Below are 16,956 nucleotides of genomic sequence, written 5' to 3'. Positions count from 1 at the left end.
ATTAAGAAAATTATTTTTTAATCAATAGAAGAAATCCTAGTTTTTCCCAATGAAATTCAGAAAAGAACACTTGTACATAAGGAAGATAATTGGGATTAAGCTTGTTGAAATGGGAGCAAGATGTCTGGATACTCTCAGCATATGTCCCTCGAGACCTCAACCCTCTCTTCTCTCCCAGGAGCACCCTCTAAGGTGCTAAGCTAACCAAAGCAATTTAGGCGTATGGGAAAGAGACTGACTCTAATCTTCCCTCAAAGGCTGTGCTTCCTCAAATTCTCTTTGTAAACAGTCAATCACAACTGCCTTCTCCATAGAAAAATTTGAAGTAGAGAACAGTCTTATCCCACCTGCTCTATTTCCTTCACCTTTTGTGTTCTATTGAATTTTTTCCTTCCAGTGTCACCAGTGGCTGTCTACTTGGCAGACCCAATGAATTTTTCATCCTCTTTGATCTCTATGCAGCGTCTGCAATTGACAGTCTCATCCATTCTGAAACTCTATCACCCTGGGTTTCCATGATCTTATAGCAAGGCCCTGAGGCCAATCACCCTTTCTAAATGATAGCTTTGATTACTTCACTCCCTCTCTCAGAAGTTCTCCATGGCTCCCTATTGCCTGCAGAACCAACTACACACACTACAACTGATATTCAAGGCCCTTCATAATCTATCCAGTATTAAGCTTTCCTTTAAACCTTAAATTTTGTGACTCCCCTAGATTATTGTCTGAACCTGCTCTGCACCTTCCAAATTGTGTTTTTGAAGCTGAGAAGGCCTACTTATAGCTGGGGAAAAAATAAGGCTGGTAGTAAAGATGTGAAAGAGAAAAGACTATTTCATCTGGACCTGGTAAGGTGGGTCAGATTGAAAATTATAAAGTTGACAGAAAGAACCTGACGTACCCCCTGCCATTCATTAAGAGTCTTAGAGTATGTATGTATCTTGTCAACCCTACTAGATGGAAGTCATTTGAAATCAGGGATCAATGTGTTATTCATCTTCAGAGCTACTATTGTACCCAACTCACAACTCGGTTCATCATAATCTTCAACAAATGAATGCACAAAAGAAGAAATGAGTGACTCAATTTGAAGTCTAGAAAACTTTAAAAAGTTACACAAGTGAATACAGTCTATTAATTAATAGATTCAACCATTTGCAAAATGAAAAGTAATATAGGAATGTGCTTTTATTATCCAATTTCCTAATGTGTTTTTGTGTTTATAAATGATGCAATTATGCTATTGCAATGTATTTGTGTTCATTAATAATTTTGTCAGAGGAAAGCCAATGCCCTGTTGGAATTATTTGTATATCTGGCCTTTCTATCATGGCTTTTCCAAAGGAAGGTATGTCAGTTATTTTTTTGCCAAATAATGCTGTATCACAAAGCACTCTAAAACTTAATGGCTTGAAGCAACCACCATTTATTATTGCTCATGATCTAAAGGTTTTCTGTGCAGTTCTGCTGCTAGGCCAGGCTCTGCTTATCTCAGCTGGGCTCACTCTTGCATCTGGGCCAGCTGGTGGGTCAGCTGGGGGCTGGCAGGTCATGTGAGCAAGGATGCCCTTGGCTTTGCTTTAAGACTATTGACCGAAGCAAGGGACGAGGCACCTTTACCACAATCTGTTGGCTGAAGCAGAGGACAAGGCAGCTGAGATTCAAAGGGTGGGGAAATCAACTAAGCTACCTCATATGGTGGGAGTCATTGCAGAGTCACATGGCAAAGGAAATAGACACAAGGAAGGACAGAGAATGGGGGACTTCTTTGTAATCAGTCTGCCATGGAAGGTCTACATACCTCTTTAGTTTCTCTTGAGATTAAGAAGGAAACTAGGGAAGATTCTTGAAAGACCCTGGACTTCCTTTTTCTGTTGAGGCTCAAGTCGCTACTTGAAGGTGCTCAAAGTGTTGCCATTCGACCTGCCCTGAATCAGGTTCAATTCTTTAAAACCTAATTTCATATTCTGTCCTTTTCATGCCCTCTTCATTTCTTATCTTCTAGCCCCGGAAATGATAGATCAGTTGATTTGTTGCCTTTGTGTCTATAATGAGTATAGAAGAAAAAAAGACATTGGGAAGTTCATAGGAAACAGATACGTGGAGAAACTTAAAGGAGGCATCTTTCAATTTGCCTCTTTCTGGTCTTGTTTTATTAAAGGCAAAATCTAGAAGAAAATAAAGACTGCGGGCATCTTTTTTGACTTGGGCAGGATCTGACTAGGTGTGTGAGGGCATCTGGGGCGGGGAAACGAATGGAAGTGCTGATCTGGGGTATTGGACGGCACCAGAAAGAAGGGACTGATCAATAGCTATTTTTCAACTGCGTAGCATAATTTGTGTCAGGCTGCTGAAATGAGTTAGTGCTTCATAGTTAATGACTGTGAGCACATTCCTTTATCGCAGCACTCTCCAAAATGTTTGCCGTCAACAATTTTAAAAGGCTGTGAGTGACTCATAGCCAAAGTGAGTAATGCACTGGAACTTCATGAGCTGGGGCCTCTTCTCCGAAAACCTTCCCCTTGGACACCATGTCTCTGTATTTACACCTCCGGCTTGGCTGCTCCTCAAATCATCTAGTCTTCTTGCCATCTTGTTTGGATATCACTCTCCTTTCAAGCTTCTTTTCCTTTATTTGGGGATTTCCTGGTTCCCCCACTCAACCCTTTCTTAGACTCTACACAAACACCATTCCCTTATTATAAAAGGGTGGTCCATGGACCAGTAACACAGGCATCACGGAGGAGCTTATGAGAATGCAGAGTTCCAGGCCCCACTCCAAGCATACTGAATCAGAGTCTGCATTGAAACAAGATACCCAGAAGATGTGCATGGACAGGAAGGTTTGAGAAACACAGGACTATTTCATAAACATTGATTTTCGCCCCTGCTATTTCCATTCCCTCACTGTTAACCTCCTCAGGCTCTTTTATCTCTTACCTTAAGTTAGAAAATACCTCCCCCTAGCTTTCCACCAAACTTGATGAGTGATCCCAAAGTGCAATGAGCTGCCCAGTCAAGGATTGAAATAAAGTCCCATTAGAAGATTCGCTTTTTCAAGGTTGTGTATTTGCTTGTGTCATTGGAAACTGGTGGTGGCTGTTTTCTTCCTCTGTAACGTGGGATAAACCATAAAGAAGTCTGAAAATTACACAATTCTAAAAGCAGAGTCCACACTATCTTACCCTCACTGTGCTCTCGTGTTAATCAAGCCTTTCTGCCAGAAGAGTGGGTGCTGCATGTGGCTCGAGGCATATTAGAAACATGTTCCAATGTAAATAGCTCCCACATGAGTGAGTTACATCCATTCATTGAGTGCCCACCTTGAACCTCGCGCCATACACAGGTGTTGCATATTCACACTATGATTTAATGTGCACATCAGCCCAGTGAAGTATGATCCCCATTTTCCAGATGACGAAATTGAGGCTTAGGGAAGGGAAGTAAATTGCCCAAGGTTACACAACTGGTGAACTGCAGTATTTGAAAGAGGCTGCATTTTTAAGTACTGTGTGATTTCTCCATCTGCAGATTCCTTTCTTTAGCTGTAAAAGGGTTTACTGGGCATATATTTTTGGGGTGAGTCATTGCACCAAACTAATTGTTGACCTTCCTCCAAATCTGGACACAGGTATACAAACAGCCCCATTTCTGCTTTTGTCTTTATTGTCTGATTCACATGCTTCCTGCAGTTTGATGTTCCTTCTGATCCCTTCCAATGAGATGTCAACTCTCTCTTTGAATTGCGTTGCCCACGGTCCTCTGGAAGCTCTACTTCCTTGTGGAATTACCTGGCACCCACTCTAACAAGGACGGTCCATCCTTTGCTCCCCTCTTCTCCCTTTGCCTTGCCTGGCACTGTGCCTGGCAGATCACAAATAACACGTATTTGTTCAGTGAATTGAATCTGAGCTGATTTCTCTCTGACAGGGACCTTGGGAGTGTCAGAGCCCGAGTGGGGGAAGGGTAGATGACAGAGGAGACTTTTTGCACACAGCCTATTTCACACTTTTCACCAAGGACCTGCACAGATCTCTCTTAAAATACAGTCCACAAAGCACTGAAGCTGCAAGAAGGATGAATAGGAGATAGAGTATGTGATAAACCTCTATAGCCACCCGGGCCTGGCCTCCCCAAAGGGGGTGCCCACTCTACTCTTAAGGAGCTTTTGCTGCTGAAAACATCTCACGAGTGGAACTCAACTAGGAAGAAAGCAGAAAACATGGAAAACTTCCTCTTGGAAAGCTATTCCATCTTTGATTTTTCAGAATGTCTTCAAGTGATTTGAGTCTATTTTTAATACCTGTGAGACATGATGTTGTGAGGAGAGCTAAATGTAGGGGCCACATCCCCCTTTCTTTTATTCATTGGCCTTAATCTTCCTAGGAGGAAAAGAAAATGCACACGATGTTTCACCACGGAGTGGTGACGTTTGGCCTGACGGGCCGGCTGAAAGGAAATTCATAAATACTGTGTTGGAAATAAAGATAATGAATGGATGCTTTTTAGAGAAAACGTTAAGTGGGAGTTTATTTATGTTAAACCTCCCCTGTCTGCTGAAGGCTGCGAGATAGTTCCTCTTGTTTTCCTAGGGGTCCTTTGGGGACAGCAGTCAGCCTGTGTTACTAGAGTAGGCTTCAGCACCCTACCAACAGCCTCCAGAAGAGCGGGACACTCAGCCAAAAATAACACACGGCATCAAAGCGGCAGCTATAATTCCGGTTCATTTTATACTGACGAGGCTTTTTTTTTTTTTTTTTTTTGGAAGAAGGCATTAAGCGCATCTTAAAAGCAAAACAACTTTGTGAGTACTCATTGGACCAGAAGGAGAGACTAGCGCTTCTTGCAGCAGCTGTGAGCCCGAGGGCTCTGTGTTGGAGGGCTCTGCTCTCTGTCCTGGGTGCTCTTTCGTGCCTTTCTGTATCCTACACACCTTCAGGCTCCATCATTTCCATTTGTTTTGGGTGGACCTCTATATTATCAGCATCTGGGATGTGGCTTGCAGAAGTCCCTGAAGTGAGTCTTTAATCTGCTGCCAGGTGCCGATACCACCTTGAGTCTTTTGTTAAGGGGCTGATTGAGAAGGGAAGGCAGTTGAGAGTGTGTCTAATGGAGAGGGCTCTGGAACTACCCACTTGGCCAAGGCTTCCCGCCTTTCAAAGCTATGAAAACTTTTGGAAGTTATTCTACTTTTCCATGCTTCGGTGTCCTCATCTGTAAAATGGGAATGATGCTGATATCATACAGAATTGTTTAAAACATTGAAGCGCATGGTATGTTGCAGCTGCTCAACGTTTTTGAGCCTCTGAGCTTATCATTGTAACAAAGGGTGAAGCCAGAGCAGTTTCTGGCAAGGTGGCATGATTTCAAGCCCCTGGTTTGATATGTTTACTATGGTTTAACAACCATCTCCAGGGGCAGACTTGGCTTAATTTGGTTTCTAAATCTGTTCACAGTCCTGATTCGCAGTGTTGTTTTTAGTAGGATGGTAGCCCGGCTTTAACTGGGAAGTTGTATCTACAAGTGTTGTAGCTGTGCTCCATGTGGGCTGCCTTTTGGAGAAGAGGCCTCCCACTCTTTGCCTCCCTGCGGTTCCTCTATAAATAAGAGCAGCCCACAATCCCTGCCAGGAAGATGGAACCTCATCTGGAAGTATTTGAGGATGTCTTCCAATGAGGTGGAAATCAAAAGTTCCCGGATAGCACTCTTTCTGCCCAAGTCCAAGAAATACAATCCCCACCTACTCCATAAGCCTTCTAAAAGATGTAGTTTTGCGTCTCGTTGCTGTTAAATACAATTTGGAAAGACTTAACATGTCAGCTACTCTGGGATTGTCCTACCTCCAAAGGGGACCCTGGAAGAAACAGGGCCTCAGGAGCTATTAGATCAGAAGGACCCTTGTCGCCAAATTTCTCTGTTCATACAAATCAGTGACTGAAGTCTAGATGAGGAGAGTTTATTAACCTGTGTGGACATCAGTGTTATGTATTAGTCTGTGTGGACATAGTGTTGTGTAGGTATCCCTGGATGTTTGGATTTGGAAATGAGCCTGAAAAAAAAAGAAAGGAATCTATAGGTAGGGGTACCATGAATTGTTCCTTGTCCTGTGGTCTGTATTGATGTGAAACATTTTAGAAACGATTGTATTTTAAATACTACCACGATACTCTAGTTTCAGTGGCACCCACTAAAGGTGGGACTGGATCTCCGTGCTGCTCTTCTCCAAGGACACTGTGACAAGGGTGGTGATTTCTGGAGCTGAGCTATGTTGGGGCAGGGGGCTGGGATGGGATGGATCCCTGGGGTCGTGCAGCCGTATTCTCCTGCGCAGAGCACTGATCTTACTTGCAGCTGCAATGGTTGTTTATCTGTCTTTCCCTCTCACAAGACCATGAGGGCGTGGATGTGTTTTTCTCATCTCTCAATTGTTAGTACCTAGCACCATTCTTAGCACACAGTAGGTATTTAATTTGTGCTTTTTGAATCCATGAACATATTCTGGGGCAAAAACAAAATGATGTAAAAACATGACTTTGCATCTGTTTACCCATGAAGAAAGACATTTATCTGGATTTCTGTTACAGCACTGGGTGTATCTATGATGTCAATTTCAGACTTGGAAACACATTTGAATTTGAATTCTGAAATCCAGTTTGGTCTGTTTATAAATTTACATTTTTCTTAAAAATGGATACCTTATAATTTTGCATATGTATGGGGTACATGTGATATTTTGTTACATACATACAATGTGTAATGATAGGGTAATTAGGATTTCTGTTACTTCAAACATTTATCATTTCTTCATGTGGAGACCATTTCTGATAGGCATACTTAAAATCTGAAATAAAGTTATATTAGTTCATTCTTGCATTGCTATAAAGAAATACCTGAGACTTGGCTATTTATACAGAAAAGAGGTTTAATTGGCTCACAGTTCTGCAGACTGTACAGGAAGCATGGCTGGTGAGACCTCAGGAAACTTAAAATCATGGCAGAAGGCGCAGGAGAAGCGCCTTTTTCACATGGCTGGGGCAGGAAGAAAGGGGGTGAAGGTGCTGCACACTTTTAAACAACCAGATCCTGTGAGAACTCTATTACAAGACAGCACTAGGGGGATGGTGCTAAACCATTAGAAACCACTTCAATGATCCAATCACCTCCCACCAGGCCCCACCTCCAACAGTGGAGATTACAATTCGACATGAGATTTGGGTGCAGATGCAGATCCAAACCATATCAAAAGTAAATTGAATAAATCATAGAATTTGTCTTCCTACTCTTACCACCTCCTCCCTAAAAGTGTTGAGCAAATGCATGCTCAGTTTTATGGATGAAGTTAATACATGGTCTGCACCTGTAAATTGTAGTTTATTTGTTGTAGAACCTTAAAACATTATGGTTGTTTAGACAGAAGCTAGGAAGTATGAATTCAGCTCTTATTTTGTAGTTCCTGTCATAATGCCTTCCTGGAAAAAAAAAAAGAACAGCCATGTTACTTGCAAGTGGCTTTACCTGTAAATTACATTTTTTTGTGTGTGGTTTTATGCCAGACCCTTGATATAGCTTTAACCTGGTTTTCATAGTTTAATTTATTTTAGTTGGTAAGGATTATTCATCACTCATTTAATTCCAAGGTTATCTATTGATTCTTTTCTCCTCATTTGGTATTTTCTGACATTTTGTGGCACTCAATATTGATTTATACAAAATCAGTCATCTGAACGTCCAGAGGCAGCGTCATGCACTTGTCATCAGCTGTTTTTCTGAACTAATAAGTGGAATAGCCATGTATGTCGAAGGTGTTGGGTGATTTAAGGGCCGGAGTCCTGCCATTTGCACCTACTGGATCATGCCTCTAAAAATCCTTGTAGAATATTGAAAAATGAGATCCCTGAGAAAGTTCTCCAGAGGTAGTAACAAGCAGTTTCTTGGTAGGGGACTAAATTCTTCCCCATAATGTTGACCAGTCATTCTGTTCCAAATCCACCCTAAGCCTGTGCTCTTGGTTAAAAATAAAGAAATAAAGTTTCATATGCAAATAGACCTTCAAGGTAAGTGTCCCTAGCCCATTGCTTAAACTTAATGAATCAGCCTTGTTAAAATGAAAATAAAATACTGTAGGTCTGGAGCGGGGCCTGAGATTCTGCGTTTCTAACAAGCTCCTAAGTGATGCTGGTCTGTACCTCTTTGAGTAACGCAGCCTTAGTTCACCTTCCAAATTGCCGTCTTAATTCTCTCCTGTTTTGAAATTCTTGAACCCTATCTGAAGTTCCCCTCACATTAGGATGTTGGTATTAGGAGTAAGTGGAGAGGGAAGAAACATCCCGTATCTTCTCCCCAATTTACATTTTACAACAGCCACAAGAACCTAGTTATTTTACAAGTACATAAACCAATTGGATAGTTTCTAATAATCTGCAATCAAAAGAATTTGGTCATTTCTAAAGTCCCAATTTTCCAGAACCTTTAAATTCATATTTTGTAAATCAATTTGTGCCTGGGGGAGTTTAGCAATCCCCCAGCTCCTCTCGTCTAGCCATTTTTAAGGCTCCTTTCATCCCATCCGCGCTCCTTGCCTGGGTGCAGAGAGAGTCCTGCTTTCCAAGCTGAACTGGAAAATAACTTGTAACACAACGTCAGAAGATAAAGCTTCAGGCTACCCCTCCTAGGAGTGTTTGAATTTCATAGACAATAACAGAAAAGGTTTTAAAATCAAAAGATATGGCTGGTGGGATTTTTAGACTGCTGGAGCCTTTTTTTTTTTTTTCAGGAGGAAAAGAATGAGGGGAAGAAGTTTCCAGCTTCCCTCAAATATATCATATAGCCGTTTTGTTTTTCATTCAGCCTAGTCTTAAGATCTGCATTCCCACTCTACTCATTAGTTTATTGATTATTTCTGGGGGCTTATGACTTCAGATAGTCTTTAAAGGAAACTTTAAAGAAAGTGTTCTGTAATTTATTTCTGCCGGGATTAACATTTGCTAAGGCAATACTCCGTGTCTCTGGGCTCTCTTGATGCCCAGCATATCACAAAGTCAGGAACAGGATACAAACATACTAGAAAGGCCAATATTATTTTCATACCGAATTGGGAAGGATGATGTATTGAACGTCTTCACCTGGTTGGACTTATATTTGATTCTTTGCAAATCAGTGACAGATTCATATGTAGAGAAAAATTGAGGTTCTCATCTATATGTTGTTTTTTTATTACATTATTTTGCTTCAGGCACAAACATATCAAAGTAATTTAGACACTGTGGATGAAGTCATCTGATTTCCATTAATAAATGTCAACTAAATCCTTCTGATCATAGCCAGTTGGTATTATTACACACTTATAGAAAGACATAGTAATGCCATGCAATAATTAATTGGCATCTGCAGGGCTCAGATTCCTACAAAATTTAATGTTTGGAGTGACAGCCAGGTTATTTCTCACTTAAGCGATATAAGTACACTTAAGTATTGAAATGGATTCTGTTTCTTGGTTTGAATATTTGGGTCTTTTCTTTCTATCCCTGTTCGTTATACATAGGTTAAGAAAAAGTCCTTCCTGGTTTATTATGTTCTTTTTTGTAATAGAAGCTTTCTTATTCCGTACAATTGAAAATGATAGTTCACTGGTTAATCACCTAAATTGATTAAATTGGGAAATCATAAATTATGTGCAGACACAAAACATTTGACTTTTGCTTAAAACATACAAATGCACATTTATTTGCCACTATTTTGCTGTGGAGCCAAGGGCTTTTCTCTGAATATGGGTCCACAAAGAGAAATTCTGAAGTTTTTCCTGTGTACAAAGCCATAGCCTTAAAGTAACCTCTACAAATTTCAGTTATGGTTTCTCTATTGTGCATCAAGAATTTAGAGATGATATCCAACAATCTAAGTACAGAATCTGTATACGTTTTTAGGATTCCTAGCCCTCCAATAACAACTTTTTGAAGAGTAACTTTTCTTTCCAAATCATTTGGCTTGTTTCATGAAAGCAGCAACTGTTTTTTTTCTATTCAAACTCAGATTTTATAGATATAATTGTTTAATTGGATTATGTAATTATATTAACAGGCACAATTGGCAATAACAGGATTGAGACAAATGCAAATGAACCTTGGTAAGTCTACAAGTCAGTACGTGGGAGCCAAGAGACACAAGTAGACCAGAAAGTCTTCACTCCACCAGCCACAGGTGTTCCATTGGCCATAAAGCCATGAGTGTCATTGCAGTTCAGGCTACGTATTTTACAGAGAGAATGCTGAGCATCACTGTTCCAGGGCAATGGTGAGCGGGAAGCCAGTACTCTATTTTCCCATCTTCTGAAATACAATGACTACAGTTCTGGAATTCGTAGTTTTCGGATTTGTCACTCTTAGGACAGAAATTTTTTGGATGTATTTGTTTTATTATAGAGTTAATATGTAGCCACCTCTAGTAGTGTGGGTTTGATACATGATTAATTTGTTGGTGAAGCAAATTTCTGAAGGTAAATAACTTGCTATTAGCATCTAATGAAAAGAAACACCCACCTAAAAACAAAACACGGAAGTAAAAGTTTATGGGAAAACATACCCTATTCGTGTCTACAAAAATTTCATTGAGGTGACATTAAACTGGAAATGTATAACGTGGATAGTAGGGACTCATAAAAATTCTGTCATAGCTGTTAAGTGCAAGTGTGTACAAAATCCCATGGGTAGGTGAAAGATCATCTCATTTCTTCCATGCCTGGGGACTCCTTGGCTCTGTACTTAATTTTCTCAATATTCTCCTGCTCCCTCCACCCCAGACTTTTTTGTTTTCTCCTCTAGATTGAATACTTGCATCTAACAGATCAGGGTAAATTACCATCTTCTACCAGCATTTAGCACTGTGGCGTGCATGTTTTAATTCACCTGGAAAACTATGTTTTAGTTGCTTGATTCTTACGGTGAAGTCGTAACCACGTTTTCCCCACTTCTTCGTTGTTGAGACAGGGTCTCGCTCTGTTGCCCAGGCTGGAGCGCTGTGGCACCATCATAGCTTACTGTGACCTCAAATTCTTGGGCTCAAGCTATTCTCCCACCTCAGCCTCCCAAAGCACTGGGATTACAGGAGTGAGTCACTGTGCCTGGCTTAATTCTATAAGCTAAAGGAATTTATCTTAAATCACGGGAGGACTGACTGATGCATTTTGTATAGATTTTTCATATATAAAACTTTTTCATAAGGAAAATGTTACAAATTCTAAAACTCTATTTCTTATTAGTCAGCATATTCTTAATATGCTGCTTATCTGGAGGGAAAAAACAGTGGGTAAGGAAAAGGTTTTCCATGACTTTTTGGCATCAATTTGATATTAAATTTCACATGGTACTGGCAGCTTAACTGCATGACTGCAGGCCCACACTCCTGATGTACTGAAAGTGTGTTGTTTATTCTGAGCCAAGAAATGGTAGAGTAAAAGTTTTTATAAGGTACCTAGTTTACTCTGCTTAAATACTACATTCTTGCTATGACTTTTACTTTATTTAAAAATTTATTTTATTTTTTAATTCCGAGTGTATTAGTTTGCTAGCACTGCGGTAACAAAGTACTACAAAGTGGATAGTGCTGACAACAGAAATGTATCGTCTCACAGTTCTAGAGGTTAGAAGTCGAAGATCACACTGTTTGTTGGCAGAGTTGATTCCTTCTGGGGGCTATGAGAATCTGTTTCATGCCTTGTATTAGTCCATTCTCACACTGCTATAAAGAACTAACTGAGGAGAGGGTAATTTATGAAGAAAATAGGTTTAATTGACTCTCAGTTCTGTAGGCTTAACAGGAAGCATTGCTGGGAGGCCCCAGGAAATTTATGATCATGGTGGAAGGCAAAGGGGAAGCAAGCGCCTTCTTCGCATGGTGGCAGGAGAGAGAGAGAGAGGGCGAAGAGGGAAGCGCCACACACTTTTAAACCATCAGATCTCGTGAGAATCACTACCCTGAGAACAGCAAGGGGAAAATCCACCTGCATGGTCCAATCACCTCCTACCAGGCCCCTCCTCCAATTCAATGTGAGATTTGGGTGGGGACACAAATCTAAACCATATCATGCCTGCTATGGTTTGAATAGATCCTTTCCAGAATTCAGGTGTTGTTAACATGATAATACTAAGAGATGAGGCCTTTAAGAGGTGATGAGGCCATGAGGGCTCCTCCCTTGTGAATGTGATTAAGTCCCTCATAGAAGTGGCTTCACATAGTTCAGTCACCTGCCCTTTTGCCAAGTGAGCACACAGTATTCCTGCCCTGCAGAGAAGCTGCCCTCACCAGACGATTGAACCTGCTGGTGCCTTGGTTTTAGATATCCCAGCCTCCAGAATGGCAAGAAATAAGTTTCTGTTCTTCATAAATTACCGAGACTGAGGTATTCTGTTACAGCAGCACAAGTGGACTAGGACACTGCCTCTCTCCTGGGATCTGGTGGTTGCTGGAAATCCATGGTCTCCCTTGGCTTGTAGATGCATCACCCTGAATCTATCCTTACCCTCATATGGCCTTTTCCCTGTCTACATCTGTCTCTGTGACCCAATTTTCCCCTTTTTATAAGGACATCAAACATATTGGATTAAAGCCCACCCTAATGACCTCATTTCAGTTTGATTCCCTTTGTAAAGCCTCTATCTCTGGCCGGGTGTGGTGGTTCATGCCTGCAATCTGCAGTCTCAGCACTTTGGGAGGCTGAAGCGGGCAGATCACTTGAGGTCAGGAGTTCGAGACCTGCCTGAGCAACATGGTGAAACCCTGCCTCCACTAAAAATACAAAAATTAGCCAGCATGATGGTGTGCGCTTTTAGTCCCAGCTACTCGGGAGGCTGAGGCAGGAAAATTCCTTGAACCCGGGAGGCAGAGGTTGTGCTGAGCCAAGACCACGCCACTGCACTCCAACCTGGGCGACAGATCGAGACTCTGTCTCGAAAAAAAAAAAAAAAAAAGACCCTATTCTAAATAAAGGTCACATTCTAAAGTAATGAGGGTTAGGACTCCCATTTAGTTATTAGCACTTGCATTTGAAAACATTTAAAAATAAGAATCTCCCAGTGGTGTCCTAGAGGAAGCTCAAGTTTGTGTGGTGTTAAGAAGCACAAGAGCTTGAAATAAAAGACTTAGAGTTCATGAAATGTCAGTGTCGTGGTTTGGCCAGAGTCATTATCCATGCTTTCCTTGATGTTTATTTTTATAGTCTCTCCTTCATTTAATTAAGACATCCAACAAAGAAGAAAAAAACCTGTTCTTTTTATTTTATTTTTTTTTGGTGCTTGATTTAAGCACAGTGAATAAAAGCTATGCTGTTTAATTAGCTCTTGTATTCATGTATGTTCTCATTATGTTTACAATTTGGAGACATGTACTTTGTTTTATCAGCATCAAATTCATACAGAGCTACGTTTATTATTTGATGCTTTACGTTGCTTTCATTAATTTCCTTGCTAAGTGATCGGTAGCATGGAAGTCATGCTGTTCTGAGTTTGGATTCTGAGACGAAGGCATACTGCATTGTTGAATGCTTTGCTCTTTCTTTTTAAAATTCATATTTCTGCATCATCTTTAGAAACTGTGACACTTAATGCTGGTATCTTATGAACAGGAAAAATCAAGACTGGAGAAGGAAGACAAAATAGTGAAGTGTGAGAGTCTGGGAAGAACAGACTAGACTGGGGCTATAATGGAAGCTATTTAAAATAATATTGCAGGACTACCCAATGCCTGGGATCTATGTTCTAGCTAGATTTTTTTAAAATTTAATTTTCAGAACCACTCTGCATTGGAAAGTGTATTGCTCTGGATAGGCTAGCTTATGTTGTAACAAATAACACTGGAAGCTTATTTATTTATTTTTTTTATTTTTTTATTTTTTTTTGTTGAGACGGAGTTTCGCTCTGTCGCCCAGGCTGGAGTGCAGTGGCCGGATCTCAGCTCACTGCAAGCTCCGCCTCCTGGGTTTACGCCATTCTCCTGCCTCAGCCTCCCGAGTAGCTGGGACTACAGGCGCCCGCCACCTCGCCCGGCTAGTTTTCTGTTTTTTTTTTAGTAGAGACGGGGTTTCACCATGTTAGCCAGGGTGGTCTCGATCTCCTGACCTCGTGATCCGCCCGTCTCGGCCTCCCAAAGTGCTGGGATTACAGGCTTGAGCCACCGCGCCCGGCCTGGAAGCTTATTTCTTATTCACATAATGCCTCTTGTTGGTCCAGGTGGCTCTCCAAGGCGCCTGTTCTCCTTGAGAACAGGCTCGGCATTCTTGTCTGCCTCTATGTTAAGGCATGGCTTAGCAATGCATGCATCTGCAATCACTGCAATAGAGAAAGAGCAGACTGAGAATCAAGTGCCTGTTATTGAACCCTCCCCCACCCTGGGAATTAATACCCATCCTCTTACATTTCCTTGGACAAAACAAGTCATGTGGTTATGCTGGATTTTAAGGGGGTTAGGGAAATGCTATCTTGCTGTGGGCTTGGAAGTAGAGGGGAACTAGATACTTGTGGACAAGAATGTGCCTGAGAAGGTAACACACACTTCCCCTTTACACACATGGAAACCAGGTCTCAGAGAAGATGAGTAACCAGCCCAGGGACACAGAGTTAGAAAATAATGGAGCTGATAATCAAATCTAAGTCTATGCTTCCAACCACTCGTGTGCTGCCTTCCATAAGAACAGATATGACTACATTGCAGATGGTGCAATTCAAATGGTAAAACTAATTGCTCCCAGTTGTCCTTATGGGATGCTATTGATAAGGATTTAGGGGAAATGGGGGAAGAACCGTATGACTGGGTGAGGCTTCCATTGAGTCTAGTCTCTGGGGAAATTTTCTGGAACCTTGGTCTTCTTGGCCTTTCTCTCTTACACCTCAGAAGAACCTCTGAGAAGCATCTGTATATTCTCAGTAAAAGGGAGGAACTGGGCAAGTAAAGGGTTTTGCATGTGTCTGTTTTACTAGAGACAAGGTGGAAGGTATAGTCGTGTGATTACTAAAAGGATAATAATGACAAACTAGGTTTGTATGACGGTTTATAGTCTACAAAACGTGTTTCTTTATAATCTCAGATAAGAACAAACTTAAGTGTCATAACTGACGGAAGTGCTGTATTAATGAGGTATGATTGTCAAAAGAGCCAATGGGATCTGAGACTGCATCGTGAAAGAGTATTGACTAGCTTCAAGTAGACCTTGGAGTTATATCTGAACTAACTCTTGACCTCATCACCAAGGCAAATGTCCTTATCTCTTTTGTATTCTTTTTCTTTTTTTTTTTGTAGCGGAGTCTTGCTCTGTCGCCCAGGTTGGAGTGCAGTGGCGCAATTTCGGCTCATTGCAAGCTCCGCCTCCCAGGTTCACACCATTCTCCTGCCTCAGCCTCCCCAGCAGCTGGGACTACAGGCGCCTGTCACCACGCCCGGCTAATTTTTCTATATTTTTAGTAGAGACGGGGTTTCACCATGTTAGCCGGAATGGTCTCGATCTTCTGACCTCGTGATCCGCCTGCCTCGGCCTCCCAAAGTGCTGGGATTACAGGCGTGAGTCATCGCACCCAGTCTGGATTCTTTTTCTGTAAATCAGGAGCACAATAATGATATAACATTGGACACCTAGGTCCATGCTCAGTAAATGTTGGTTGCTCTTATTATGATGATTATGGTTGATATTGTGGCAATTTTTCAAACAAGGCATGAGATCATTTGGCTGTGTGTGCAATGATAGATCATAGCAAGAATATTATGATCACTTCTGCAAGCACGGGAACTTGTAGAATACATTTCAAGACTGGCAACCAGAATGGAGAAGTGACCTGAAACCATCTTACACCATTTTCTGAGGAACCTAACAATATTTAATCTGAAAATTAGACACTTTAGTAGAAGTTTGGGAGCATGGGGTACCACTGTCTTTGCATCTCTGAAGGGTTGTTCTGTAGAGTAGGCTTTAGTCTCATTCATTCTAGAATTAAGAAGCAGTACGTCCATGGGTAGAAGTTGCAGAGAGAAGGAAATCAGTTCATTTTGGGACAAAAATTATCAGCCATGGAACAGGACTGTCTTGGTAGGTAGTGAATTTACCATATTTAGTGGTATAGACCGGGTCATGGGGATTCAGGTGTCAGATGAGTGATTACATCAGAGATATCTTAAATGATACTCTGCACCAAGTTTTGTGATTCTAATCCTGGGTGCATCTGGAGAACATTAAAAAAATTCCCAATGTCTTGGGCCCTAGTTTAGACCAATTAGATAAGAATCTCTAGGGGTGAAGGGCAATTCTTAGTATCACGAGCCAACATCATTCTGCATGTGAAGTGCTAGTGAAGCATTGACTGGGTTTGAGTTCTAAAGTTTGAGGAGTTCATTCCAACCAAAGCCTCAGATCCTTTTGGATACTGATTTGGAAAAGGGGTCGAGGCCCACAGTCAGACTGAAATGCCTGCCTGCAAAACATCTTATGGGGGAAGGGGAGGGACTCTAGATGCTCAGGATTCAACTATGGGAATGAGTCTATTTTCACCCAAAGGAGCTTGCTATTATTCATGTTCACTGGCTGCTGAGTGATTCATACGCTGCTTTTTGGGGGAGATGTATTCAAATGAAATGTTGCTACTATGTAAAATAGTTTATTTCTTCTAGGATACACCAGCCCACTGATGCAACCCGGCAGAACAATGCAAATTCTGGTGTGTGTGTGAGCATGTGTGTGTGTGTGTGTGTGTGTGTGTGTGTGTACTGGGGCAAGGAGAAGATGGGAGCACACATAGAAATGCATATTTCTAAAGCATAGAGCAAGCCTGCACACTTCCCTCTTCTGACCTTTACACCAGAAGCATAAGAATGACCCATTGTCCACCGGCCCTGGAGCTTGGTTGTTCCTAATCTCTGGACGCTTGATGGCTGAGCTGGCCTTCAGCTTGGCCAGTTGGCATCTGTCTGGGTAGCCCCATG

General features: G+C 41.5%; 1 protein-coding gene across 1 annotated transcript in view; it reads left to right on the top strand.

The window, feature by feature from the left end:
• The window catches only part of PPARGC1A (PPARG coactivator 1 alpha), a 702,185-nt gene that overhangs the window by 377,137 nt on the left and 308,092 nt on the right, over positions 1–16,956 (top strand). The window lies entirely within an intron of this gene.

The sequence above is a fragment of the Trachypithecus francoisi genome, unplaced genomic scaffold (genome assembly GCF_009764315.1).
Source record: "Trachypithecus francoisi isolate TF-2019V2 unplaced genomic scaffold, Tfra_2.0 Lachesis_group1, whole genome shotgun sequence".
NCBI classification, from domain to species: Eukaryota; Metazoa; Chordata; class Mammalia; order Primates; family Cercopithecidae; genus Trachypithecus; species Trachypithecus francoisi.
The sequence above is the reverse complement of the archived record's forward strand: the minus strand, read 5'-3'. Positions and strand labels throughout refer to the sequence as shown.